General features: G+C 37.0%; 1 protein-coding gene and 1 pseudogene across 3 annotated transcripts in view; one reads left to right on the forward strand and one right to left on the reverse strand.

Moving 5' to 3' along the window:
• The window catches only part of MAGI3 (membrane associated guanylate kinase, WW and PDZ domain containing 3), a 237,322-nt gene that overhangs the window by 67,056 nt on the left and 142,483 nt on the right, over positions 1-27,783 (forward strand). The gene's annotated exons all lie outside the window — the stretch shown is intronic.
• On the reverse strand, positions 8,100-8,233 carry LOC113917536 (annotated as a pseudogene).

Raw genomic sequence — 27,783 nt, forward strand, 5'->3', positions numbered from 1 at the left:
ATAGTTAGTACTGACTGCAATAATGTTCCAATCCTGGAGATCTGGTGTGCAATTTTTAGGTAGTCAAAGTATGTAGCCATAAGGGATTCTATTTGGGAATTAAAGTGCAGTGAAGTCATTTGGCATCAGTTCATTTTGGAGTTTTGAGACAATTGACTGGCTCATTGCAAAATTTTAATTTGAAATCTGTTTTGAGGATTGATGACCTCTCCGAAAGATCTCTCTGTAACTACTCCTTAGGACATGAGATTTAGCCAAGTATTGATGTGCTAATTCTACTGGATTAGCTTCTGTGCATACACATACACATGCACTGAAATCTCATTGTCCTCTAAAAATGTTATTTTTTAATTATTTGACCTTTTTTATATACTATTAAGAGACATTAGGATGCAAATGCGGTACTGTGAGTTTTACCTCAACAATAAAGGTATTCTCTTTTTTCTTTAATCTTTAAGAGTATACCAAAACCTTTTGCAGTGACTTCTGATACAGGACAATCTCTTAGAAGTACTGCTTTAATATTTTATAGTGACAAAAGGAGAGACACAAACACTGTAGTTGTATATTTTTTTTCCTCTCTTGATTTAAGTAGGATTATACAACCTCTAGGGTGATGTGCCAATTCAGCAAAATGGCACAGACCAAAAAGTAAGGGGGTTAATGTAAGATGAGGGAGAAACAACAACAACAAAAAAAATAGGGCAAAAGAAAACCCAAGATGAGAAAAATTCAGTGAGGAAGTTTTACTCAAGTACACGAAAAGAGTTTTTTTTCCTCACTACGCCCAAAGAATATAGCAGGAATTTTTACTTTGATTATTCATTATTAAGCAAGGCCAGAGTGGATTTATTTTAAAAATCCCATCAAAATACAGGAACCCATAGCAAATCTAATAGAGAAAAAGAGAAGGAAATGACTTTACAAATCTAAAAAGGAATACTAGGGGAGGTGCCTGGGTGGCTCAGTCAGTTAAATGTCTGACCCTTGATTTCAGCTCAGGTCATGATCTCAGGGTTGTGAGATTGAGCCCTGTGTTGGGCTCCATGCTGGGTGTGGAGCCTGCTTGAGATTCTCTCCCTCCCTCCACTCTGGAAAACAGTATGGAGGTTCCTCAAAAAGTTGAAAATAGAGCTACCCTGCAACCCAGCAATTGCACTACTAGGTATTTACCCAAAGGATACAAACATAGTGATCCAAAGGGGCACCTGCACCCGAATATTTATAGCAGTAATGTCCACAATTAGCCAAACTATGGAAAGAGCCCAGATGTCCATTGACAGATGAATGGATAAAGAAGATGTGGTGTGTGTGTGTATGTATACACACACACACACACTGGAATATTACTCAGCCATCAAAAAATGAAATCTTACCATTTGCAATGACGTGGATGGAACTAGAGGGTATTATGCTAAGTGAAATAAGTCAGTCGGAGAAAGACAATTATATGATTTCACTCATATGTGGAATTTAAGAAACAAAGCAGAGGATCATAGAGGAAGGGAGGGAAAAATAAGGCAAAATTAGGGAGACAAACCATAAGAGACTCCTAACTATAGGAAACAAGCTGAAGGTTGCTGGAGGGGAGTGGGGGGATGAGGTAACTGGGTGATGGGTATTGAGGACCCTTGCTATAATGAGCACTGGGTGTTATATGCAACTGATGAATCACTGAACTCTACATCTGAAACTAATGATATACTATATGTTAATCAATTGAATTTAAATAAAATAAAATTAAAAAAAGATTCTTTCTCTCTGCTCCTCCACCTCCCCCTCTAAAAAAATAAAAAGGAATACTATAAATTGGGAAGAGATCTAAAAAATTATGAGTCTGCTATGCAGAGTTTTGTGGTACTATTCTTGGAAATCTTGATGAAATCTAAAACTTCCTAGCAAATGTAAACCATAAAAATCAACTAGAGAAGTAGAAGGTGACTGTAACCCCTCTGTGAAATTCCCTTAGCTGGCTTCCATTGTTCGCAACGTAAGTTACCTTCTTCTTGCCTTCAAATCGTGTGTGACTTCTGCCTGCCTCTCCAGGCCTGAGGCCTTACTCCTTTGCTTCCTGCACTCTAGCCGGACCGATTCTTCTGTTCGTCTCACACACTGTCCTCTTTCACTCCAGGACTTTTGTACATCCTACTTGTTTTGCCTGGAATACTGTTGCGCTTGTTTTGAGCAGTTAATTTCTATGTATCTTTAGGTTTTAATTCAAAATTTCATGTCCATGGGGAAACTGTCCCTTAATCTTTACAGACTTGGTGTGGGTATTTATGTCATATGTTTTCATAGTTCCCTGTACCTTTTCGTCATATACTTAATCTGTTAACAATGATTGTGATTATCTGTGTCTCTTCCCCCAGCGAGACTGTAGTCTCTTCAAGGGTAGCGTTGATGGCTGTTTGGCCGTTGGAACTCTAGTGCCTAGTGCATAGGTGGGTACTTAATAAATACTTGCTGGTTGAATAAATACCTGTATGGTCAAATAACCTTTCCATTTCTTTCATTATGAGAATTACAAATCCATTTTCTCCAAACAAAACTAAACGGATCTATGGACACGTTCTTCCAAGCTTTTGGGGAAATCATTTTCTATATTAAACTGTTTCATAGTATACCTATATACATATGGAAAGCTATTCAGTTCATTCTGTGCCGATATCGAATTTGACAAAGCACCAAAAAGTAGTTATTATAGACCTAGTTCAGTTATGGGAAGCCAATATGAAATTCTAGCAAATCAGATTCAATAGGATATTAAAATAACAATGTCATAATCAGATAGAATTTCTCCATTGAATAAAAATGTGTGTGGGTATGGGGTCAAATATGAAAAACTATATGATTATCTCAACCAATGCCAAAAGAGTTTGATAAAACTCAGTATTTATTCTTTAATAGGATGAAGATTACTTCAGTTAAAATTTTTAAAAAAGAATTTCTATCAAACCCCAGTAGCGAACATTATGCTATGTATTGAAATGCCTGAGACATTTCTGTAGAAATAGAATAAAACAAAGCCTCAGTAATACCACCATTAGTTCACTTTTTGTTTTGTTTTTGCCAAGGGCAAGACAACATAATGAAACAACAGAAATTAGAAGCAGGATTTATGGAAAAATAGATACAGTTCCCATTATTTGCAGGTGGGATGATTATACCTAGAAATGAAAAAAAATGGAAAACTTAGGATAGATACGAATTCATGTGAAAGTTGACATTGGATAAAAGATAAGGTTAGTGACTTTTCTATAACATAAAAAGGTAATGTAGTGGAAAAGTTCTCCATTTACTATAGCATCAAAGAATACTTTAATGAAAAAAATAAGGCTAATCAATGAAGAAAATTATAAAATTTTACTGAAAGATAAAGAAATTTTAATGGAAAGTCGTACTATGATCCTGAATGGGATGGCAGAATAAAAATAGGCATGCTTCCAAAATTGGTTAATATTCACTGTGCCAAAATCCCAAAGTGTTTCTTTGGAAATTTGACCAGAAAATTTAAATTCATTTGGAAGAATAAATGATAAAAACAAAGACAATTTTCAGTGAACAGTAATCAGGAGGAAATAGTATTACCAAATATCATTTTTTTTTATAAAAAAGCAATTTAAACAATAGAATACTGAAGAATAAGCAAACCTATCTGAATAAGCCCAGAAAGACCTTTCACTGTATGTAAGAAATTAGTACATGCTTTTAAAAAGAAAATGCTGGTGGGGTGGCAAAAAAAAAATTTTTTTTAATAAATAAGTAAATAAAAAGAAACTTAAAAATCAGGCAATTAGCTTCATAAAACAAAAGATATATGAATGGTCAATAAGCACATGAAAAGATTGATATTATTAATTATCAGGCAAATGCAAATTAAGACTCCAATGAGATACTACCTATATATACCTATTAGAATGGCTAAGTCAAAAAACCTGACAATACCAACTGTTGATAAAGATACAGAATTCTCATTAATCGCTGGTAGAAATGTAAAACGTTACAACCACTTTAGGAAACTGTTCAGCAACTTCTTTTAAAAAGTTAAACATACACCTAATCGTACAATCCAGCTATTTCATTCCTATTTACCCAAGAGAAATGAAAACATGTGTTCACTGGTCCACAAATGTTCATATCAGCTTTATCCACATTAACCCTTACTACTAAGATCTGTTCTTTGCTCACAACACTTCTGACACCAAATGTGGTTTTTCCACATCAAGTAATTCTCCAATTCTCTGCAGATACCAGATGGGATTTCTACAATTTAATTCAATTCTGACACTGTCTACAAGTTAGCACAGACCTCCTGGTTAAGGGTTCAGGCCCACATGACTGCTCCCTACTTTAGGCACCAATCGCATGTAGTGGGTCCCCAGGTTACCCACACTTCAGCCTGACCTGGCTACAAATTGAGGGTTCTTATCCCCTTTCTCAGCTTCTGTAGTTTGTTATATCATGGCTTATAGAACTCCATGAAAGGCTTTACATATAATTACTGGTTTATTATAAAGGATACTATAAAGGATACAAATGAGCGTCCAGATGAAGAGGTGTGAGAGATCTGAGAGTCCCAAGTACAGGAGCTTCCTTCCGCATGGTGTTTGGGATGTGCTACCCTGCTGATACATGGATATGTTCACCAACCTTGAAATCCTCCAAACCCCATCACTTAGGGTTTTTGTGAAGTCTCCATTATGTAGGCATGATTGATTAAATCACTGGCTGTTGGTGGTCGAACTCTGTCTCCAGGACAGATGTCAAGGTTAGGGCTGGTAGTTTCAATCCTCTAGTCATATAGTTGGTTCCCCTGCTAACCAGCCCCTGTTCTGTAGCTATCAAGGAGACCATGGCAGTCATTTAATTAACATGAACTCAGATATGGTTGAGAGGGGGCTTATTCTGAATAACAGAAGATGTTCCTGTCACCCTTATCACTTAAAAAATTCCAAGGATTTAGGAGCTTTGTGCCAAGAACTGGAGGAAGACCAACAAAATATGTATTTTATTTATTTATTTATTTTTAAGATTTTATTTATTTGAGAGAGAGAGAATGAGAGATAGAGAGCACAAGAGGGAAGAGGGTCAGAGGGAGAAGCAGACTCCCTGTGGGACTCGATCCTGGGACTCCAGGATCATGACCTGAGCCGAAGGCAGTCACTTAACCAACTGAGCCACCCAGGCGCCCAAAATATGTATATTTTAATTGAGGTGTAATTGACATATATATTGTTAGTCTCAGGTGCACAACATATTGATTTGAAATTTGTATACATTGCAAAATGATCACAATAAGTCTAATTAATATCTATCACTGTACATAATTATAGAATTTGTATGTGTGTGTGATAAGAACTTTAAGATTTACTCTTAGCAACTTTCAGATATGCAATACAGTATTATTAACTATAGTCACCATGCTGCACGTTACATCCTCCTGACTTCTTTATTTTATAACTGGAAGTTTGTACCTTTTGACCCCCTTCGTCCATTTTGTCCACCTCCTTGCCCCCTTGCCTCTGGCAACCACCAGCCTGTTCTCTGTGTCTATGAGTTCAGTTTGTTTCTTTGCTTAGATTTGACATATAAGTGAGATTATATGGTTTTTGTCTTTCTCTGATTTATTTTTCTTAGCATAATGCCCTCAAGGTCCATCCATGTTGTAACAAATGGCAAGATTTCCTTCTTTTAATGGCTGAATAATATTCTGTTGTGTAAATATACCACATTCCCTTCATCCATTCATCCACTGATGGACGCTTAAAGTTGCTTTCATGTCTTCAAAATATGTATTTCTTTTTTTTTTTAAGATTTTATTTATTTAGTTATTTGAGAGAGAGAGATCACAAGTGGGGGGAGGAGCAGAGGGAGAGGGACAAGCCAACTCTTCCTGAGTGCAAAGCATGACGTGGGGCTCTATCTCATTACCCTGAGATCATGACCTCAGCCAATGAGGTACTTAACCAAGTAAGCCACCCAGGCACCCTAAAAATATGTATTTCTTATACCACAATATCCCAGACCCAAACTGAAAACAACCCACATGTCCATCAGTGGATAAATGGATTATAAAAAGTGGTGTAACTATCTAGGGGATATACCACTATTCAGGAATACAAGGGAATGATCGAGTGAGACATGCAACAGTGTAAATAAATCTCATAATTATTATATTGAATGGAAGATGCCAGGCTCTAAAGACTTGTACTGTTAAGATTTCCATTTATATAAAATTCTAAAAACTGCTAAGTTACAGTGACCGAGAACAGCAGATCAGTGCTTGCCAAGGGACTGAAAAAGGAGTGTGAGAAAACTTTTGGGGGTCAAAGAAATCTGTTTCTTGATTGTGGCAGTAGTTCCATAGATACATACATCTGTCAAAACTCTTTGAATTGTACACTTGAAATGGATGCAATTTATTATGTATGTATGTCTGTGTTGTATGTATCATGATATATTGTCTGTTTCTAGGTTTCTCTCTTGTACCATATCTGGTTTGTCAGCACATCCTATTGACTGTACTTTCAGAAAGTACCCAGAATTCAATGACCTTTTGTTATTCCAGTGCTACTCCTCTAGTCCAAGCCTCCAGGATCTTTTGTTTAGATAATTGTTCTAGACTTTGAACTGGTCTTGAGATGCTACACCTGCCTTTGGTATGTCAGTAGCTAGAGTCATTATGTTGAAGCGTAGGTCTGGTCACGTCACTGTCCTGTTCAATACCTTGTATGATATTCATTTTACTTAGAATAAGTCCATCTTACTGGAGTTCTTACAGTGGCCTTATAGGAACTTATAAGATCTGGCTTCCTGATACCTCTCTGACCTCATCTCCTGCTTTTCTCCACCTCATGCATTCCAACTGTATTACCTTCCTTGCCTTTCCTTGAGCATTCCAGGCTTTGACCTTGCCTTCCCTGTAATATTTTCCTCTAGACATCTATGTGGCTATTCCCTGACTACTGTATTTAAGTCACTGCCAGCCCCCAACACTACTACCTATTTCTATTCTCTGCTTTATTTTTCTCCATGGTACTTATTCCCAGCTTACATACTATGTTTCACTTATTGCTGATTTCTTTTGTTTATTGTCTTTCTCTTTTCCCTGTCTAGGGTGTAAGCTCACTGAGGGCTGGGAATTTTGTACCTCCTCCCACACCAGCTATTTTCACATGGTGTAGGCACTCCACACGTTTGTGGAATGAATGAAATGCTTTTACTTGCGCTACATACAAATCAAGTTCACAATGAAGCTCATTGAATAGATGAAAAGTGGGATATGCTTCTGAAGCAAGTTACTGTAAAGTTTCTGTTCTTTACATTTTTCGGTAGATATTCTTCATCTAAAATATGGAATTTTAAGGAATTGTTCAATTAGGGAATTAATTTGATATGTAGTAGTTTCTGTTTCCTTATTTGTAAAAGGAGGTAGGTAGACTGATTCCTAAAATCCCTTTTTGTTTTCAAAGTCTGTGACCCTTTTAACCTAAACCCTTGTGCTTTGGGGCTGCTGAGAAACTACCTTTTAGTTTCTCTCTATAAAGAGAGATTAGTGCCTTTATTTTTTTCAGTCTTTATTCCTTTTTAAAAAATCCCTATAGCTCTGTTTGGCAAGGAAGTGGTTAACACTAGGAGCAGGGTGGCAATTCAAGGGACTAGAGCTTATCTCAGCAGCTGGGCTGGGAGGGAAAGAAACCATTTCAAATGACTAAGAATGGCCCAGATGTAATCTGAGTAGGAATCTGGACATACTTTTCTTTTGTCTACTGATTGAGGAATTTAATGGGGGTTATGCCCCAGAATTTAGTTTCAAATTATGAATGTAATTTGTAGAATTTGATACATTACATTTTATAGATAGCAAGGACTTTGTCCTGTATATAGATGGATTTAAAAAATTTTTAAAGGCATAAAAAAAGAAAGAACAGCAGAAGACACAGCTCTTATTCCTTTGCGCCCTATCTTAAAAAGAAGGATGTACTTAAAAGAAAGAATGCTTTTACTGAAAAGTGATGAGTAATACAAAAGATACGGTAAATTGTTTTCATGCTCTAGAATGCATTTTTTTTTTTTTTTTTTTTTTTTTTTTTTTTTTTACTGGTAGCAGGGATTACTATCAAACTCCACCCGTTGGGCCAGAGATCCTGTGGTGTTAGTGAAAGACTTGCCCCTCCTGTAGCATACTACCTACATTTGTGAGTTCTTCAGCCTCAGTGGCTAAAAATGCAGTTCTTTTTATAGTCTTTAATTTCAAGGTAGTATTGATCGTTGGGTTACAGGTGTTTCTAAGTTTCACCTACCCTTGCTTTTAGGATGTAACTAGTTTTATAGGCTTATATCAGTTCTTGTTTCACTAATTTGGGGAAACATAAAATGCTGCTATCATTGATGGGTTTTGGTTAATGTATCCATCACTTTTTAGGAATATGTTTCATAGGATTATTGTTTTTACGTTGCTTTTCCATCAAAAGTTCATAAGAAGAGATGTCTTGAATATTTTCAGTACACTAATATTGTTTTCTTGAGATACCTAGATATTTGTAACAGCTAATATGCTGAGAATGAAAACAATGACAGTGTCACTTAGTCATGGTCAGTAGGTCAGTAGAGGACACGCTATAGGCTGATTTTCTGATAGTACAGATGTTTTTGAGCTGATTCATCCAAAGGCTTTCCAAGCCCCCATGTGCTTCCTAAGTTGTCTTTGCTGCAGGTTGGCTTGGTAGCGTGCAATCATGAGTTAGGGGAGAAGAAAGAGCCCGACCAACCCCTACATTGTTCTGAGTCATATTTTTTCTATTCAATGGAACTAAACCAATATGAATGTTGAGAGAGATCAAAATTTGGCAGCTTTTCAATTGCTTGATATTTATAAACAGGCTTTTCTTCAGGGAAAGGGATTTGGAGGAGGGCAGAGCTGTTACTCTCTTTTTCTTACGTATCTGCAGTTTCCTATTTGACCCACGCACGTTAAATGTTTTAATACTATGGACAGTCCATCTGAGTCTGAGACTGTATGACGATAATGGATTGATATACAAACATTTCTACACCTTATACAGTAAGGAAAATTGAGTAAGTGTGGGTGTGGAGGTAATGTGCCGACCTATACACTTCTCATCTTGTCTTCCGCAAGGAGTTTATGGTAACTTTCATGGATTCCCTTTTGTTTAAATGGCCAGTATTTATTGAGTACCTATTAAGTGCTAGCCCCTGTTCTTGGTGGTAGGAATGGAGTGGTGAACACGGTATTTTCTACTCTTTTTTTTTTTTAAAGGATTTTATTTATTTATTTATTTATTGAGCATGTGTGGGGGCTGGGGAAGGGGAGAGAGTGAGAATCTCCAGCAGTCTTCCCACTGAGCATGGAGCCCAACAAGGGGCTTGATCTCACGACCCTGAGATATGACCTGAGCTGAAACCAAGAGTCAGACGCTCTACTGGCTGAGCCACCTGAGATAGTTTTTGATCTGCCTTCGGCTCGGGTCACGATTCCAGGGTCCTGGGATCCAGCCCTGCATCGGGCTCCCTGCTCAGCGAGAAGCCTGCTTCTCCCTCTCCCACGCCCCCTGCTTGTGTTCCCTCTCTCAGTGTGTCTCTCTCTCTGTCACATAAATAAATAAATAAATTAATTAATTAATTAAACAAACTAAAAACAAAGAAGATTGTGTGTGGGAGGGTAGATAGATAATCAACATGTACATAAATAAGATATTTTTAATTATCAGTAAGGTAATACTGATAAATATGGAGAAGATAAAACAGGTTTGGTAGATTGTGAAGGTCATAGGGTATGGTGAGAGCTGTTTAGTTAGAGTCAGAGAAGGCTGCATTGAAGAGGTGACTTTCGGATTGGGACCTGAAGGGGTAAAGATGAGGAAACCATGAGAGGCCATGTATAAGAACATTCCCAGCAGAAAAAACTACAAGGTGATAGTAAACCTGGTATGTTCAAGGACAGTGAGCCAGGGGGGAAGAGGAATAAGAGATAAGGTTGGAGAAATAGCCAGGGACCAGTTCACATGGACACTAGTAAGCCACAGGAAGGAGTTTGGATTTTTAAAAATGTGACAGAAAACATTTGTAGGGTTTTTCAGAGTGAGGTGTTTATAATCCGTGTGGAAAATAGACAAGAGGACAGCAGAAATGGAAGCAGGAAGATCATATAGGACGCTGTTTCTAGTGTTGGGGGGGGAGATGGTGGTGGCTTAGATCACCATGGTTACAGTGGAGATTCAAGCAATGAAGCCAGTGGAAATTGGCAGAGAGACTGGAATGGTATGAAGGAGGGAGTTAAGGATGACCCTAATTTTTTGGTGTCAGTAACTAAGTGCATAGTGGTGCTGTTTGCTCAATTGGGCAAGTCTTGAAGTTGGATGTAGAAGTGTAGGTTGAGGACATCCTCTCTGTTGGGGCCATATTAGCCCTCTGTATACCAACAAAAATAGTCATCTCATTTACCATCTGAATCCATTGTACCCTTTTTACTTTCAATTTTATATTTTTAAGTTATTTTATAGATAATGTATAGAAGTGCATATACAGGAATAATGAAGATAGCTTTATTAGAAATGTTAATAAGAATTTAAACATATCAAACTCAACTTTAAAAATACTTCTTTTTCCCAGCAATTTTAGGTTCATAGTAAAACTGAGCGGAAAGTACAGAGCTAATCCATATGCCCCCTGCCCCCACTCATGCACAGCCTCCTCCATTATCAACATTCCCCACCAAATTGGTGTATTTGGTGGGGAATTTGCGCATATGTCAATGCGCATCGATTGCGCATTGACGTATTATCACTGAAAGTCCATAGTTCCCCTTAGGGTTCACTTTTGGTGTTGTATATACTATGGGTTTGGACAAATGTACAGTGACCCTTATCCACCATTATAGTATCATAGAGTATTTTCACTGCCCTAAAAATACTCAGTGCTGTGCCTGTTCATTCTTCCCTCTCCCATAACCCCTAGCAACCACTAATCTTTTTACTCTCTCTATAGTTTTGCCTTTTCCAGAATGATGAGAAGACAAGCCATAGAGTAGAAGAAATAATTTGCATGATAAAAGCCCATTGACCAGAATGTCATATAGTTACAATCATATACTATATAGCCTTTTCAGAATAGCTTCTTTCACTTAGAAATATGCATTTGAGATTCTTACATATCTTTTTATGGCTTGGAAGCTCATTTATTTTTAGTGCTGAATAATATTCCATTATCTGGATGTGCCACAGTTGGTTGATTCACCTACTGAAGGATATCTTGGTTGCTTCCAACTTTGGGCAATTATGAATAAAGCTTCTCTGAACACTTGTGTGGGTAACCTACGTGCTTAGGCCAATTTGTGTGGGTATAAGTTTTTAATTCCTTTAGGTAAATATCAAGGAGCAAGGTTGCTGGATTGTATGGTAAGAGTATGTTTAATTTTGTAAGAAACCTCCAAACTCTCTTCTAAAGTTGCTATGCCATGTTGCATTCCCACCATCAGTAAGTAAGAATTCCTGTTGATCCACATCCTCACCAGCATTTAGTGTTGGCAGTGTTCTGGATTTCGGCCATTCTAATAGGTGTGTAGTGGTATCTGTAGTTTTAATTTGTGTCTCTTTGGTGACATATGATGTTCAGCATCTTTTCATATGCTTATTTGCCATCTTAGTATATCTTCCTTGGTGAGGTATCTGTTAAGGCCTGTGGCTCATTTTGTAATGGAGTTGTTTTTTTGTTGTTGAGTTTTAAAAGTTCTTTGTGTAGTTTGGTTAATGGGCTTTCATCACATACATCTTTTGTAAATATTTTCTCCCACTCTGTGGCTTGTCTTCTCATCATTTTGACAGTGTCTTTCACAGAACAGAAATTTTTATTTTTAATGAAGTCAGTGCTTCAGTTTAATCAGTCCTTTCATGGGTTGGGCTTTTGATGTCTTAGCTAAAAAGTCATCACCAAACCTAAGATTCATCTAGATTTTTTTTTCCTATGTTATCTTCTAGAAGTTTTAAAATTTTGCATTTTTATTTAGGCGTGTAATTCATTTTTTTAAGAGTGTAAGGTCTGTGTCTAGATTAATTTTTTTCATGTTGATGTCCATTTATTCCAGCACCATTTGTTAAAGAAGACTGTCTTCATTGTGTTGACTTTGCCCTTTTGTCAGGGATCAATTGATTATATTTTTGTGGGTATATTTCTGGGCCCTCTATTCTATTCCATTGATCTATTTGTTTATTCTTTCACCAGTTCCACGCGGATTTAATTACTGTAACTTTGAAAGTCTTGAAGTTGGTTAGTTTGTTCTTGTCTTTCAATATTATGTCAGCTATTCTGAACCTTTTGCCTCTTCATATAACCTTTATTTATTTAAAACCAGCACATTTATTGTGTGACCGATCCTTGAAATCCTTAAAATGAACTGCATGCTGCAGTAGTCACCCTCTTGGGTTGAGGTGTTGTTCCTTCCTGGAATCCATGCCTGAATCTGCACAGTACAATTTTTAGGTGCCTCATCTGACAGGTTCCAGAGGTATTTCGTTTTTTAACCTTGGCACTCCAGTTATACTTTCTCTTCTGCTTGGCAGGATAGCCACATTAGCCATGGGTTGACTTCTGAAGGTGGTAGACCTCAGAGTCACAGTGGTAGCACATGTGTATCTTTTTGCAACACTTTCCAGATGATAACGACGCCTTCATCATCTTGTTTCCAATACCAAGACGAAAGAGTCCATGTAAATTTTAGAATCAGTTTGTCGATAGCCACAAAATAGTTTACTGGGAGTCAAACTCATTTTTATTTTGTTTCCTGGTTGTGAAGGCATATACATATTCAAAATGAGAGAAGTCCTTAAAAATAATTAACTCATCAACTGCCATTGATAAACCTGGAACATATACATTGAATACATACTAATTTCAGATTTCAAATACATTTCTAAGTAGGCTTTGGCTTATCATTACTTCTGGTTCTTGTATTTTCATTGTCAGAAGCAATACTTTAAAAAATTATGATGGCTGATGATTTTGTTTGAAAAAAAGGATAACCATTATCAGTTGAAAAGCATTTTTGCTTTTTAAATTTATAAATTCCCAATTAGAATGCTCTGTCCAATGATTTTTTCATTTCTATGTCACCAGTTTCCTTCTCTCCTGTACACCTTTGTACAAATATCTGCCTGCAGCATTTATCAAGTAAATTTTGCTGTACAAAAATAAAAGATAAAAGAATACTACCACATATCCTTTTAGGTAAATGAGATAGTCCAGATTCTTGTAACGTAGTATATGATAAAGTCCTTATTGAATTGACTATGAATCCTGTATTTCCTTTTTGTCCTTAAAAATATATTGTAAACTCACTGCTTCTCAGATTTGAGAAGATTCATCTAGGATTATTGCTGTTTGCAGATTCATTATCTGAAATTTTACTATGACCTGCCTGTTCACATTCAACATCTAATAATTGTGAAGCATTTTTTTCCATTGATCTCTTTGCCATTATGGGTGGATAATGAAATATTCTGAATTCTCAGTTATGTCCACTGAAACCCAAAATGAATATAAGGGTGGTTTCTCCAGACTTCTTTTTTTTTTGAAAGATGAGGCAATACTTTTTGGATAACGCAATAAGAAAACTGAAGGATGGTACAGTAGTGCATCCTCCTTCTAGGCAATTCCATTATTCTTCCTTGGTATTTAAATTTTTAAGTATAGTTGGAAATAACTGATGAGTAATGATGAAGTAATTGTCAGGATGATGAATTAGAAAAGATTTTAAGATATAGGAAAAACACTGAGGTCCCATAATATATTTTGGATTTATAAAAGGGTCCAATGTAGTTATATGGTAATTGCCAGAAAAACATGACTTTTATTATTTTTTAAAGTAAATTTTCTCTTTGTTCTTTGGAAGACCTCTAGGAAAAAATAAAGTCATGAGATATGAATCCTTACAAATAGAACTGCTCAAAAAAGAAATTAAGCAACAAAAACTTGGATCCAGTAGGCCCCGATGGTATTACCAAGGGCTAAGTTTGAAATGCATATTAGGTGTCCTAGTGGTAATGTGGAGTAGTTGTTGTCTCTGTGAGGCTGGAGCTCTAGGGAGATCCAGGCTAGAGATTTCATCTGAGAGTCATCAACACATTTTTGGTATTTGAAGCCTTGAGTCTAGATGGGGTCACCTGGGAAGAGAGTATAGATTGGAAAGAGGAAAGAGCCAGGAATAGACCCATGGCATACAAGGCTTTTTTTTTTTTTATGTTATGTTAATCACCATACATTACATCATTAGTTTTTGATGTAGTGTTCCATGATTCATTGTTTGTGTATAATACCCAGTGCTCCATTCAGTATGTGCCCTCTTTAATACCCATCACGAGGCTAACCCATCCCCCCACCGCCTCCCCTCTAGAACCCTCAGTTTGTTTCTCAGAGTCCGTAGTCTCCGTGGTTCGTCTCCCCCTCCGATTCCCCCCCCTTCATTTTTCCCTTTCCTGCTATCTTCTTCTTTATCTTTCTTTCTTTTTTTTTTAACATATAATGTATTATTTGTTTCAGAGGTACAGGTCTGTGATTCAACAGTCTTACACAATTCACAGCGCTCACCATAGCACATACCAGCAATTGGGAGGGTATGTGCATACAAGGCTTTTTAGAAGTTTGGTGAAGGAAAAGAAGCTTCTGAGAAGGTATAATCAGTGAGGTAGGACCCTGTGATATTTAGAGAAGAGCTTTTTAAGGAGGAAGTAATCAATTGGGTCAAAGGATGTTGAGAGAGAATTAAAAAAAGTGAGGTCAGAGAAGTTTAACCATGGACTTAAAAAGAAATGGAGGGGGGTCATTGATGACCTTGAGAAGAGCTGTTTCATTGAAGTGGTGAGGTAAAAAGCACATTTATAATGGATTGAAGTGAGGAAGTAGAGATAAAAAGTAGAGGCAACTTTCAGTAGGTTTTGCTGTGAAGAGGAAGCAGAGAAATGGTGGGTAGTTGGTGGAGGTTTCTTTTAATCCACGTTAGGGGATTGAGCGGAATGGGTAGAGTACCTAGAATTGGGTGTGTGAGCCAGGGAGATATTGGTACCTTTTAACATATTATAAGGTTCTATATTAATATTCTCTAGGAAAGAACAGAATAGCCCCTGCTCAGTTTCTCCCTCCCTCCCCTCTCTTTTCCTTTTTTGATGTTAAAAAACTGTAAGATTTTTACTTGCTTTTTTGTGTGTTAGAGACAAAACACTAAGCACTGCCTTGCCTTGTCTGGTTTTTTTTTTTTTTTTGATGCAAATCAACAGGGAAAAAAATGAATCTTAAGCAAATACCAGTTTTCTGGTCTATATTTAATACTTTAAGTGAAATGTACTGGTAGCAAGATTTCCTTATCATTTGGGGCTTGTATGAACTATAATAATTACTATCTAAATGATAAGATGAACTGAAATAACATTTAGTTTAGACTAGTCTAAAATTTGAATTTAGCTATTGTTTTCTTATATCAATGTTGCTTAGGATTATGAACAACAAAGGTTCTGAAGTGTATTTTATGTTTTGAGTTATAAATAATTAAAATTGAGGAAGTCTTGAGAACCTTTACTGTAGAAACTAATTTACTAAATATCTATTGAATGGGCCAGTTTGAAGCAGTCAGAACTTAAAAAACTATTTTGGATACTGTTTTGTTTCCTTAAAAAATGATATTTCTCCGGAGTGTGTAAGGGTTATACCCAGTGAAGTTGGCTCTGATCACTTCCCAGGTTTTCTTATCTGCCTTCAATTTGGCATATGATTTTTAGAACATGTTCAGTTGTTTGTGATAGGTAGTGGTGCCAACTTCATTATTTTATGATTTATAGGAATCAAATCATCTTTATAACTTTAAATCTTTATTCTTTATTTTACTTATTTTGTGTTAAAATCTTAATCCTTTGTGTTATATGTGATAGCTCAATATTGTAAGCCTACTTAGACAATAAGACTTTCTGGAACAGTTCTAAGTGATATTCTGGGAACTTAGTGGCAGTTAAACAATACAGATGTCTTTTGGCTTTTTAAATTTTCATGGTTGGCTTTCACTAAGTGAGATTGTTGGATGTAGAAATTATTTAGCGTCTTTCTCAAAAGTCCCTTCAGACTAATTTCCAAACCTAGTTTCTAAAACTCTGCAAAGAAGCAAGATCTCAAAATTTTCTAAAGTTGACTATATCAAAATTCTTTGGTGTTAATGATAAGATGGTTAGTTAAACTTATTTGGGGTGTAATGTTTGCCAAAGTATTTTACATGTTAATGCTCATAAATTTTGTATTTTAACATGTATTTAGCTTCTTTGATTCTTCCCCTTTTCCTCTCATTTCAACACACAGTTCTTTCTTTTTAAATTTAACCACAAATTTAGGGAGAAAAGGCTTCCTTCAACAAATCTTTAGTATCCTGCAGCATTATATCATGGGCTGTAAAATACTTTAGATTTGGTCCCTGCCCAAGACCTGGCCAGTTTCATGTCTTCTAAAGTTTTGCTAATAAACCCTTTGAAACTTGTGGGCCTTTTCTCTCTCTCTCTCTCTCTCTCTCTCTTTTTTTTTTTTTGGTACCTTTTACCTGTAGTATTGTCTCCTAACTTGCCTCTCTAGCAACTTCCTACTTATTCTTTACATTTCTGGGGACAGTTCCCCTCTCTCAATGTATTTCTTTTGGTGCTATTTCTTAAATATTCCTGGTATACTCTGCAGATACTTCTGCTGTAGAAACTATTTAAATATAGTTGATGCACATTTGTCTTCTCCCTAGATCTGCAGTGTCTAATAGAGTAAGTAGCTAACCATAAGTGGCGAGTGAGCACTTAAAATGTGGCTACTGCAACTGAAGAACTGAATTTTTAACTTTACTTACTATAAATTAAATGTGAATAGCCAACCTGTGGCTAGTAGCTGCTTGGTTAGACAGCATAGTTCATAGCCTTTGTAGTGTGCTAGTAGGATGAATATGGAAAGACGTGGTAAAGATCAGTATTTCTCATAAAAGTTTAGCATCTGAATTGAAGTGTGCTTGTAAATATAAAATATGCTCTGAATTTTGAAGACAGTACCAAAAAGGAATGCCATTAATAATTTTAAATATAAGCTATTGAAATGATACAATTTAGAATTCTACATTTGGCACACATTTGGGGCTCACATTATATTTCTCTTGGACAGTGCTGCTCTGACAATTAGCTGCTATGTAGGCAAGGACCTTATCTTTTTCATTTTATCACAACCATCATGGCACCTGCTGTTGTAGGTGCCCAATAACCAGTTGTTGAATGAGTGAAATAAATTGTCTCTAGAAATTGTAACCAGAAGACTTTTGAAGAATCGAAACTTTAGATTAAAGAAAGTGACTTTGCAGGTCTTTAGGTGTGGGTCTATTTCATAGTATATTTTGATACATTATACATAAACACACACACCTGCACATAGAAGGAAGAAACACTAGAAACACAATAGTCTTAGCACTTTTCCAGAGCACTTTCTATAAGGAAATCATGAAGTCCTTGAAACAGCATCTATGGCTAATCAGTGAGGCAGGTTTTATTAATAATCTCCATTTAAAGGAAACTGAGGCAGAGAAATTAAGTAACTTGCCCTAAAACACAAAAATATTAACTGGCTGACCCATGACTTGAATTCAGGCAGTCTGGCTTCATAGTTTGTACTTTTAACCACTATGCTAAGGATGTATAAAGTAGATAATTTGGTCATCCATGATTATTTAATTACTTTGAAGGTATGGAAGGATTTGTGTGAGTGAATCTTGGGAACACTTAGACTTGGAGGACTTTTGGTGTTTAGATTCCTTTGCTTTCCTGGAATGAAGGAAATTTACTTAGAACTTGCAATCTGCTTTTAATTACTTTAAGATTTATTAAAGTTCAGCAGTCAAAGTCTGTTTCTGTCCACTCAGTGAGCTCTTATATTTGTGTTTTTAGTGACTTTTTTTTCCGGCTCATAGAAAAGTATAAAGAAAGTGTTGTCACTGGTGGGGTATAAGTGAAAATTGTCATTTGGCTTCTGGCAAAACAGGAAAATGAGACGATTGCTTATATACTGGTCCCAGGAATCACCTTTCTTCTTATATGAATAAGGAAAATTTCTTCTCCGTGACAAGACCTGTAATACTTTACTTTTGGGGGGAAGTGAAAAGGCAAGGATGTAAGTTTATTTCTCCTCAGCTTTCTATTAACATTTCCCACTGAAAGTTTTATTTCATATCTAATTGAAAATCCAGTATGCTATTATACCGAATAAATCTTATCAAATGAATAGTCATGAAGCAGCAGGGTATAATATTCAAGGGAAAAGATACATTCCCTTTCATTTTTAACATGCTGCCGCAAATTCCCATATATGCTGTTTTTTTCCCCCGTTCACATTATTCTTTTCAGTAGTGACATACCTTTTGAGGATTCATACATTTGTAAGGGTATTCTGGAAAATTTAGCTTGAAAAATATGTCGAAGGAGTCAGATGGATTCTAGGTAGTGAAAATGAATTTACTTGTAGGCATCATCATTTTGCAGGCAGAAAGTTGGTTTTTTCTTTTGCTTGTGTGTGTCTCTGTTGGCGGGCACTTGGGTTGGCACATCTGCTCCACGCTGCCATCTGGGGACCTGGATCTTTTTTCTTGTCCCATTGTCCCCTAAGCAAGGTGTTGCTCTTGCCAGCAGAGATGAATGGTAAATCACCACCACCACAATCACGTTCTAGTCTGTGTGACGAGGGCAAAAACAGGTGGACGGCAAGCAGCTTTTAAAAAATATACGACCTGGAAGTTACATGCAACATTTCAGCCTCCTATCCCATTGGCTAGAACGTGGTCACGTGGACACATCTGTGTCTGCTTCCGAAGCCCGGAAATGTAGGGGGTTTTTGTTTTTGTTTTTTTAATTTTATTTATTTATTTGAGAGAGAGTGAGAGTGAGTGAACACAAGCAGGGGGAGTGGCAGAGGGAGAGGGAGAAGCAGGCTCCTTGCTGAGCAGGGAGCCCGACACGAGGCTCCATCCCAGGACCCCAGGATTAAGACCTGAGCTGAAGGCAGACGCTTAACCGACTGAGCCACCCAGGTGCCCCAGGTGTTATATTTTTAAAAGAAAAAGAAGAATGAGTGTTGGAAGGTTGTCAGTCTCTGCCCTGTGAATACTTCTCATTTATTCAGCATCTATTGTATGTTAGACATTATGCTTAAGTGCTTTATCTCTTTTCTCATTGAGTCCTCGTGACTGGGATCCAAAGAGTTTTAATGGCTCAGGTTAGGTCATCCAGAAGTAGAAGAGCTGGAATTTGAACTCAAGGTCTGTTGGACTCCCAAAGATCATGGTGTTCCCACCACACATGCCTGAGAGTTTAATAATCAGAAGAAGGGATCAAGATTTTTGACCCAAGCAACTGGAAAGATAGTGTTGTCATTAACAAAGACAAAAAAGTTGGACAATGTTGAGTGAGATGATCAGGGATTTGCCTCAAGGTATTTTAAATTTAAGATACCTGTTTAATCCAAGTGAAGATGTGGAGTAGGCAGTTGTATATGTGAACTTTGAGTTCAGCATAAATGATTTGGCTAAAGACATTAATTTGGTAGCTTCTAGTTTACAAATGGCATTTAAAACAAGAGAAGAAGTGTAGATAAAGAGAATAGGTCCAAGACTGGATATTCCATCCTTAAAAGATCTGGGAGATGAATAGGAATTAGAAAAGACTGCTTTCATAGATGAGCTTTTATTCCTCTCCTCAACTTTCTCAGTGTGTTTCTGTCTCTCAGACACAGAAGCAGAATGTCCCACTCTTTACTGCTTTTGAATCCACCAGTAGCAAACCTTTTATCATCCTAAGAATCGTAGATGGTGTCTTTGAAGTGGGAAGTATAGCCAGAAGTACCTGGGCCAAGGAAGCCAGGAACAAGAGACTCGATTCCCAATATGCTACTTTTTAATAAAGTGGGAATCTGAAAGCAAATTGAGACCTAGTTTGGTATTATCACTACCCCCATATTACTTAAGTAATACTACACATCTCTTTCCTTTCCTTTTCTGGCAGTAGTCTTTCTAATTGCTTGCTTGTTTTTGTTTTGTCTTTAATTTCTGAGTTTCCCGCAGCAATTTTCTAGTTAGTAATGAGTATTACTTTCTAGAATGTGCATCTCAGCAAAGAATACACAAGGATTTATAGATACTTTGTAGAAGATCTCTACTTTATCCCCAAAAGCTTATAAGCCTCGTTAGGTCTGCCTTTGTAGTTCACCGTCTGAATCTGTTCCCATATATCTGAATTGTTCAGGTAGAGGTATTATTGTAGAATAATGAACACCACACATTGAAAGAAACAAGTGGATGAGTTTCACAACAGTTAAGTTCAATTATGCTAGCAGTTAAAATCGATTAAAATCATTTTACAGAACTTGCAGCTTTAAACTAATGAGGACTATATTTTTTAGCTTTAGATTTTTGAAAAGGAGAAGTAAGCTTCTATCGTGATCTTTAACTTCAGGCAGGTGGAGCTGGTAGCATGCATTTTGTTACTGTGATTGGCAGATTCCTCAGTCTGACATATAACCCAAATCTCTCATTCCTGTTTTCTTTCCCAGATCAAATCTGGTATTTTCCTTAGAATCCCATCAGTCACCTGTACAATAAACTTAATTCTTTATTTATATTTAGTTTTGAGCTGTTCCTGTAGCAAATCACCACAAATTTAGTGGCTTAAGCCACAAACATTTATTATCTTTCAGTTTGGAAGTTCAGAAGTCCAGCATGGGTCTCATTAGACCAAAATCAAAGTGTCTTGGGGCTGCCTTCCCTTCTGGAGACTCTAGCAGGAAACCTGCTTCCTTGCTTATTCAGGTGTTGTCAGAATTCAGTTGCTTGTGGGACTGAGACCCCGTTTTCTTGCTGGGTGTCAACTGAGAACTGTCCTCAGCTTTCAGAGACTCCCCACATCCCTTGGCTTATGGCCCCTTGTTTGATTTTCAAAGGCATCGACAGCAGGTTCAGTCATCCTCAGGCTCTGAAATTCTCCTCCTCCTTCAGTCTCATTTCTCTCAGGCTAGCAAGTTAAATTCCTTTTACAGACTCGTGATTAGTATGGGCCCATTGGGATTTTCAAGGGCAATCTCAGCATCTCAAGGTTCATACTCTTCATCACATCTGCAAAATCCCTTTTGTCATATGTAAAGTAGCATATTCCCAGATTGATGAAGGAGGACAGCCTAGGACGGGGACATCTTTGGGAGTGCATTCTGCCTCTTACAGCATTTCTCATATATATATATATATATATATATTTCTAAAGAGAATATAAAGTACAGCTTGACTTTAGCAATAAAAAAATAATTTAGACAAATTCTCATTCCTTTTTTCTCCCCTCATCCCTTTTAATACGATTGCAATCCCAGGGAATTTAGTTTAGAGTTTGAGAAGAGATAAAATTAATCTCTGTGACTAAAACTTCAGTATAACTGGTTTTATCTAAGTCACAGTATTCCAACTCTCTATTTAATTGTGATGCTCAGGAGACGAGAGAAAGGCTTTAATATTGACAGTGACAGTAATGGTGATTGTGATTATGATGCTGAACCTTTGAGGAGTTCAGTTTCCTTTTCATACACATGAAAGGTCTTTTGTTGTCTTTTGAGAATTATCTTCTAATTGTTAAGATGTCTGAGAGTGTCGTGTTTGGTTCAGATTGTTCAACCCATTTTTTCATTGTACCTGGGGATCTTACTCTGACTTGAATCTTGTAATTCATATGGAAAAGAAAACGTATTTGTGAGGTGACAGCATGTTTATAAACGTGAAGGCTTTTTTTGAATTGCTTTGTCAATATCAGAAATAAGAATGTCTAGTATACTTATACTTTCCGTACCTCTTAAAAGATTTTTGGAAAATTTAAATGTGCCTCATATTTTAACAGGTGAATGCCATTTTGGTACAAAAGCAGGCTGGTACTGATATTTACATATAAGATCTATCCTTAGGTAACTGACTTCTGAAGCTATTTCTTCTTAGTGATGTTTAGATAAATTCAAGTCTGCTACTAAATAAAAGTGCCAGTGCCTCAAAGCTCTGTTATTCGAAGGATATTTAAGAGATCTAAAGGCCTGAAATGAATATTGTTGGGGGTGGGGTGGGATTTGAACATACATATTTTTCTCTACCTTTTTATTTTGAAAAATATCAAGCCTCAGCATAGTTGCAAGAAGAGTACAACAAACACTTGTGTTTCCTTTCACCCATATTCACTGATAATGTGTGCATAAATGTAGCAAAATATTAACTAACGTGTGTGTGTGTGTGTGTGTGTGTGTGTGTGTATAGACAGAAATACAGATTCTTTTCTCCCCGAATTGTTAGACAGTTGGTTGCAGACATTTCACTTAGAAATATTTTAGCATGTATCCCACTCAGGAAATTTAACAGTGATACAATACTATTATGTATTATGTAGTTCATATTCAAATTTCCCCACTTTTCAGATTCTGAAATAGCAAATGATTTTGAAAGGGCATTTACCACTTTGAAAACAGGAAAATCACTTTGAAAAGAATTTTAAATATTTATCATGTGAAAACCATGGCAAATTCTAAATGAATGCCCTGGAGTACAGTTCAAAGCCAGAGAGAATTCAAGCTGTGAATTTTCAGTATAGTTTTAGGCATCAAAACTATCAGCAAATCATGTGAAGTCCTAAACTCTGTGTGCTGTTGATGTTTTCTTATAATTTACATACTTTTTTGTGAAGATAAGAACATGGAGTCTCCAAAGTCTTGAGATGGGAATGGAGTGGAAGGTTTCTTGTTAGGTTCTCTTTGAACTCTAAAATTCTATGGTTTCAATAATTGAACAGATATTAACTATCTATTAAATATGTAACATTGTGCGTGCTGGGTGCTCTAGGAAATATGGAGATAATCTTTGATCTCTAAGAATTCTAAGGGAGAAAGAAGTAACGAAGCAATAAATGAAAGTAAAGTGTATATGAAGAGAACAGTAAGATATCTATATATTAACAAAATACAGTGGAAATTCAAAAAAAGAAGAAAGTGGGCTGGGTGGTAAGAAGAGAACAGATAGGCTTTACTGGGTTGTAAATATTTGTTAACAGAAATCCAGGGTTTCTACTGTAGTTTACCTGTTTATGTAAAAATTTTAACTGGAATTAACTGTATCAATAAGCGCAAGGCTTGTGTAACTGAACAAAAATAGAAGCTCCTGTAAGTGATATAGTGCAAATACGAATAACCATTACAATTTTTAATGAAAAGAATATATTAAACTAAATTTAAGTGTAGAGAAGTAGAAATTAACAAGAAAAATATCTATAGCCATCCCATTGAAAGCTAATACCTGCCAATGTCACTCGATTTTCTTTCCATCATCTCTTCTGTCTTGTCTGTATATTTACATTAGATCTTGCCAAATGTAAATTATATTCTGTTTCAAATGATAAGCAATGTTTTCATTTTATTTTATTTTTTAAAGATTTATTTAGGGCGCCTGGGTGGCTCAGTTGGTTAAGCGACTGCCTTCGGCTCAGGTCATGATCCTGGAGTCCCGGGATCGAGTCCCACATCGGGCTCCCTGCTCAGCGGGGAGTCTGCTTCTCCCTCTGACCCTCTTCCCTCTCGTGCTCTCTATCTCTCAAATAAATAAATAAAATCTTTAAAAAAAAAATAAAGACTTATTTATATGAGAGCAAGAGAGAGAGGTGAGGGAAAGAGGGAAAGAATCTCAAGCAGTTTCCCTGCTGAGCACAGACTTAGGGCTCAATCCCAGGACACTGAGTTCATGACCTGAGCTGAAATCAAGAGTCAGACTCTTAACCAATTGAGCCACCCAGGTGCCCCAGTTTTTTTCATTTTAGTATCACATTTTGGTAAACACCCTTTTATTTATTTATTTTAATAGATTTTATTTATTTATTAGCCAGAGAGAGAGAGTGCACAAGCAGGGGGAGTAGCAGGCAGAGGGAGAAGCAGGCTCCCCGCTGAGCAAGGAGCCCGATGCGGACTCTATCCCAGGATCCTGGGATCATGACCCAAGCCGAAGCCACCTAGGCGTCCCTTGTAAACACCATTTTTAAAAGGAGCATAACATTGAGTGCTTGTGGCCTGATTTATTAAAACCATCTCCTATTGTCAAACAAAAGAATTCAGTCTTTATAAAGAGAAAACAATCACAGAAATGGTTAAGTGCTGATGAGAGAACAGACTTATCTCCTTGGAAAAATCTACCTTCATTTTTTTACCCTGACGGTTCACCACACCAAACGGTTTCATTGTCATTTCTCTTGCTCATTTGTGGCTAACATTTTAACAGACCATTACTAAATTATTTAAACCTTCTATTGGATCGAGTCTAAAAAATTCAGTGTTTTGTTGACTATTGGGAAGGAGTCTTCTGTATATAATTTTACTTTTATAAAATAACTTATTAAAAGCGGGAAAGGCATGAGAAGCAAGTGAAAAAGAAATGTGGTTGGCACACTGGGAAAGCTAAAAGAATTTCATTACAACCAGTAAAAATCTAGAAAAATTAAAATTTTGTGTACTATTTAATTGGTAATTCAGACATATAATACTGAACAGAAAAAAACTCTTTCTCTTACCCCCGCATTATTCCCCAGTTCCCCTTCTAGGGGGCAGTTACTGTTATGCTGTTCTTGTGTTTCTTTATAGGATGTTTGGTGCATATATAAGCACATGTTCACGCACATTCACATATGAACATATTATTCAACTTAATACAGTAGCCACCTCACACCCATTCGGATGGCTACTATTAAAAAACAAAACAGAAAATAACAAGTATTGGTGAGGATGTGGAGAAATTGGAACCTTTGTGCACTGTTCGTGGACATGTAAAATGGTGCAGCAGCGGGCGCCTGGGTGGCTCAGTTGGTTAAGCGACTGCCTTCGGCTCAGGTCATGATCCTGGAGTCCCGGGATCGAGTCCCATGGAGGGCTCCCTGCTCAGCAGGGAGTCTGCTTCTCCCTCTGACCCTCTTCCCTCTCATGTGCTCTCTATCTCTCATTCTCTCTCTCTCAAATAAATAAATAAAATCTTTAAAAAAAAATGGTGCAGCAGCTATTGAAATCAGTGATGGCAGGCAGTTCCTTAAAAAATTAAAAATAGAAATACAGTATGCAGGGGCACCTGGGTGGCTCAGTCAGTTAAGTGGCTGACTCTTGGTTTCAGCTCAGGTCATGATCTCAGGGTCATGAGATCCAGCTCTGAGTCTGGCTCTGTGCTGGGATTCTGCTTGGGATTCTTACTGTCTTCCTCTCCCACTGCCCCTTCCACTATGCGAGCGCATAGGTGTACATGCATGCACTCTCTCTCTCTCAAACAAATAAGTAAATAAAATCTTCTAAAAAAATGTAAAAGATTTAATACCTTTGGAGCTTCTTTCATGATTCTCAAATAGCTGTCTCTAGGTTCAACTTTCTTAAACCACCTACTTGCCATCTCTGCCTGGTTGTTTCATGGGCATCTCGCCATCACACACCTAAAACAGGACTCGTGGTTACCATCTTTCTACCCAACCTGTTACTTTCCACGTGTTTCCCTCTATTGTAAATGGCAGCTCCATTTGTTGAGTTATTCAGGCCCAAACTTTTGGAGTTGTCTTCAGCTTCTCTCTTTCTCGCACATTCCGTATCTAATACCAGCAGATTCTGCAGGTCTTAACTTCAGAATATCTCACATCTGACAGCTTTTTACCGCCTCTGCCTACCCTAGTCAAACTGACTTACCTTTCTTCTAGAGTTGGATTTCTGCTGGCCTCCTGATGATTTTCCCCAGGTCTACTCTTGCCTCTTAAAAGTCACTTCTTACAGAGATTTTAAAATTCTTTCTTTTGAAAACATTAACCAATTGTCACACTTCCCTGTTTAGAATTCTTCGATGACCACTCACAGCACTTTGGATAAAGTAACACAGTTCCTACCACGGCTTACAAATCCCTACATGGTCTGGCCTGGCTACCTCGCTGACCATAGCTTCTACCACTTTCTCCCGTGTTTTTGAGTTCCAGCATTAGTTTCCATGAATATTACCAAGAATACTCTAGCCTTAGGGTCTCCCCTCTTAGTTACCCTCCCCTGAAACACCCCCAGATATCCACACAGTCATCCACAGAATGCTTCCCTCAGTTCATTCAGATACCAACTCAGATGTTATCTCTTCAAATCTTACTTGGCTACCTTATCTACCCAGTTACCCCATTCTCCCCCATCGTGCATATTTCCTTAACTTGCTCTGTTGTAATTCATAGCACTTATCTCCGTGACATCATGATTTACATTAACTTATTTTAGTCTGTTTCCCCCCAGTAGGCTTTGTGGTCTGTTCACTACCTGGAGCAATGTCTGGCTTGTGAAAAGTTCACTACCTGGACCAGTGCCTGGTTTGTGAAAAGTAGAGTGTAGTATTAAAAAAACAAAAAAAAACCAGCTCTGGTGGAAGATTGCTTGGGTTCAAATGCCATTTCCACTACTGTGATCTTGAGCAGGTTGCTGAACTATTATGTGCCTCAGTGTTCTCATCTGTGAACTGATGATAACAGTTTCTGCCTCTATGGATTGTTCTACATAAAATGAATTAATCAACGTTGAAGTGCCAGTTCATGCCACGTAGTAAATGTATAAGTTATCTGTTGCAGCATAATATATTACCCCAAAATAAAGTGGCATAAGAAAACAATAAACGTTTTTATCTCATAATGTTTCTGTATGTGAAGAATTTAGGAGTGGCTTGCTGGCTCAGAGTCTCTCATGAGGTGACAATCAAGAGATAGGTCAGGGCTGCAGTCATCTGAAGGCTTTATTTGGGGTTAGGGGATATACCTTCACGATGGCTCACTTACTCTCATGGCCAGCAAATTGGTGCCTGAGCTATTGTTGGCAGGAGGCCTCAGTTCTTCACCACATGGTTCTCTTCATTGGGTTGTTGAATATTCCTCTGGCTTTTCCCAGAGCAAGTGATGCCAGAGAGAGCAAGGTAGAAGCCACAATGTCTGTTACAATTTAGCTTTAGAAACCACACACCGTCACTGTTACAATATTCTAGTGGTCACACAGGCCAGCCCAACTTAATGTAGGTTTGGGGCACGCTTCACAAGGTGAATAGGAAGAGGCAGTAATCATTGGAGGCCATTTTGTAGTGTGGTGACCTTAATAAGTGATATATGAGTTTTACTGTTATTGTAGTAGATGAAATACTTGGTTGAATGTGCAGAAGCATAAAGATCCAATTCATTATGATGATGTTGCGTGGTATGTTTCTCATCCTGTAGTTTTCAGCTTCTCTGCATCCTTATATTTAAGGTGCTCTTTTGTTAGTAGCTTATACTTTTGGTTTTGATCCAGTAAAATAATCTTTCTTTTAATGGAATATTTAGTCCATTTGCATTTAATATAATAACATTTTGGTTTGAATCTTTTTGTTATTTTTTATTTGTTCCACCTGATCTATGCCATTTGGTCTCCTTTCTTGCCTTCTTTTGAATTATTTTTTATCATTTCATTTTATCCTATGAACTTGTTAGTTGTATCTTTTTTTTACTATTAGTGATTTCCTAGAGGTTAAAACTTGCATTTTTTTTTTTTTAATTTAGTCTGATTACCACTTTCTGACAAGGTGAGGACTTTGGAACACTTCAACTCCATTTATTACCATTTTGCCTTTAAGCTGTTCTTGTAGTAAGTTTAGATTCTCTGTATATTTTAAACTCAAGATATGATTTTTGTTGTTTTATATAA

The sequence above is a fragment of the Zalophus californianus genome, chromosome 4 (genome assembly GCF_009762305.2).
Source record: "Zalophus californianus isolate mZalCal1 chromosome 4, mZalCal1.pri.v2, whole genome shotgun sequence".
Classification (NCBI taxonomy): Eukaryota; Metazoa; Chordata; class Mammalia; order Carnivora; family Otariidae; genus Zalophus; species Zalophus californianus.